Raw genomic sequence first — 3,010 nt, 5'->3', positions numbered from 1 at the left:
ACTCTGGCACCTCCGTTCAAGGAAATACTCTACAGCTCTTTAAGAATTGAGGCAGCTGGGGCGCCTGGGTAGCGCAGTCGTTAAGCGTCTGCCTTCGGCTCAGGGCGTGATCCCAGCGTTCTGGGATCGAGTCCCACATGGGCATCCTCCGCTGGGAGCCTGCTTCTTCCTCTCCTACTTCCCCTGCTGTGTTCCCTCTCTCGCTGGCTGTCTCTCTGTCACATAAATAAATAGAGTCTTTAAAAAAAAAAAAGAATAACAACAACAACATAAAAAAAGAATTGAGGCAGCTTCCTATATACTGGTATGGAAATATCTGAGGGATAATATAGTGAGGTGCAAAAGCATGCTGCGGAACAGGGCGTGTGGAAACCGAAGGGTAGTTCTGCTGATATATTTGTAATATGCAGGGAGATGGTGAAGTGGTGAGCTTCAGGGAGGGCAGCTGAGGGGCTGGGAGCAAGGGAGAGAGGGAGACTCACTTGCATGTGCAGCTGCGTATCATTTTGTGATTTTGTACCTTTTAAATTTAATTTTGTGTGCATTATTACCTATTCCAACATTAAATAAAATAGCAGCAAACCACAGCATTTATATTATGATCCCATTTTTATTGTTTAAAGTAGACATGTATCTTTGCGTGAGAAAAATTCTGGTTATAAATACATTTTGTATTGATGTATAATGTACACAATACATGTATTTTGTGAAATACAAAATGTTCATAATGGTTATTTTGGAAGGAGATTTGGGGTATTTGGAGGTTTAAAAACATAACCGCAAACCCTCTTACGCTGCTGGTGGGAATGCGAGTTGGTGCAGCCACTCTGGAAAACAGTATGGAGGTTCCTCAAAAAGTTGAAAATAGAGCTACCCTATGACCCAGCAATTGCACTACTGGGTATTTACCCAAAGGATACAAACGTAGTGATCCAAAGGGGCACCTGCACCCCAATGTTTATAGCAGCAATGTCCACAATAGCCAAATTATCGGAAGAGCCCAGATGTCCATCAACAGATGAATTGATGAATAGATAAGAAAATGTGGTGTATATATATACCACATTTTCTTATCTATTCACTATATATATATATATATATATATATATATATATATATATATATATAATGGAATATTACTCAGCCATCAGAAAATGAGATCTTACCATTTGCAATGATGTGGATGGAACTAGAAGGTATTATGCTAAGTGAAATAAGTCAATCAGAGAAAGACAATTATCATACGATTTCACTCATATATGGAATTTAAGAAACAAAACAGAGGATCATAGGGGAAGGGAGGAAAAAATAAAATAAGACGAACTGAGGGTTGCTGGAGGGGAGGGGTTAGGGTGATGGGGTAACTGGGTGATGGACATTAAGGAGCACATGCGATGCAATGAGCACTGGGTGTTATATACAACTGACGAATCACTGAACTCTACCTCTGAAACTACTAATCACTATATGTTAATTAATTGACTTTAAATAAAATAAAATTTAAAAAAAAACCAGATCCACAAATCTTTGATACTCCTCCCTTAAAAAGGCAGAGACTAATCCCTCCCAAGGATAGGACTAACTGGATCAGTCGTTCTGGGGACAGCCAGCTGCCACGTCATATGACACTCACGCGGCTATGGAGAGGTCCGAGTTGTGAGCTTCAAGTCCTCCTACCAACCACCAGCAACATCTTGCCAGGCGTACAAATTAGCAACCTTGGAAGTGAAACTGCCGGCCCTGGTCAAGCCTTCAAATCACTGCAGCTCTGGCTGACAGCCCGACTGTAATCTCATGAGAAATTGTGAGCCAGAACCACCCAACTAAGCAACACCAAAATTCCTGAATCTGAGAAACTGTGAGATAATTCACGTTTGTTGTTTGAAGCTACTAAGTTTTGGGGTAATTTGTTACACAGCAATAGATATACTAATACAAGGTAATTTTGGATTTTCATTTTGTTTATTGTATTTAGAAATGTTTATTAAAATGAATACATATTGTGGGAATAATCAAAATTGATGAGGAAATGAGCCAGAGAACAATGGAAAAACAGCTCAGTCTGAGGTTCATTAATTCAGCTGTGTGATCCCTAGATGGGGACGCACTGGCTTTTTAGCAGTTTGAGTGACGCATCCTTACCAGCTTTAGAGGACTTTAGGCGCACTTTGACTTGCCATCAAAAGGCCGCTGCCTTCCTGGGCTGTGTTCATGGGAAGGTAGTTCTGCATCATGGAAAGTGACCTTGTGGTTCCCCCACACCCCACATCAGACCAGATCTGGGCATTAGACACTGGTGTCTAGAAGCTGTTGAAGGTCCGGAAGTTGTCTCTTCCTTCTTTTTGGGGCCCCTTGTCTCATAGCTCCTTTCTCAGTTGTGCACTCCAACAAGACTGGGCCTTGTCAGCGTCCCAGCACTCCATGCTCTCTGTCAGTGCCTACATGGCTCTTCCTGTCCCCTGTGCTGTCCCCAACCCTTTCCCCTGCCACCCCATATCGCTGCATTTCCTGGTGAGCAGGTTAAGCTCAAGACATGAGCAAAACTCTCCCAATTTTTCTTTATTTTTTAAAAAGATTTATTTATTCAGATACGCCTGAGTGGCTCAGTCGGTTAAGTGTCTGCCTTCAGCTCAGGTCATGATCCTGGAGTCCTTGCTCAGCATGGAGCCTGCTTCTCCCTCTGCCTGCCGCTCCCCATGCTTGTGCTCTTTCTCTCTCTCTCTTTGACAAATACATAAATAAATTCTTTAAAAAAAGATTTATTTATTCATTTGAGAGAGACAGAGAGAGAGAGTGCGCGCATGAGCCAGGGGAGGGGCAGACAGAGAAAATCTCAAGCAGACTTCCCACTGAGCACAGAGCCTGACATGGGGCTCAATCCCATGACCCCCAGATCATGACCCAAGTCTAAATCAAGAGTCGGACATCCAACCAACTGAAGCATCCAGGCACCTGCCCTCATTTTTCTTTAAAACTTTGGCATTTGAACAGCCTTGTAGCTGCTCACCTG

Source organism: Ursus americanus, chromosome 5, assembly GCF_024610735.1.
Source record: "Ursus americanus isolate L20-20 chromosome 5, mUrsAme1.1.p, whole genome shotgun sequence".
Lineage (NCBI taxonomy): Eukaryota > Metazoa > Chordata > Mammalia > Carnivora > Ursidae > Ursus > Ursus americanus.
The sequence above is the reverse complement of the archived record's forward strand: the minus strand, read 5'-3'. Positions refer to the sequence as shown.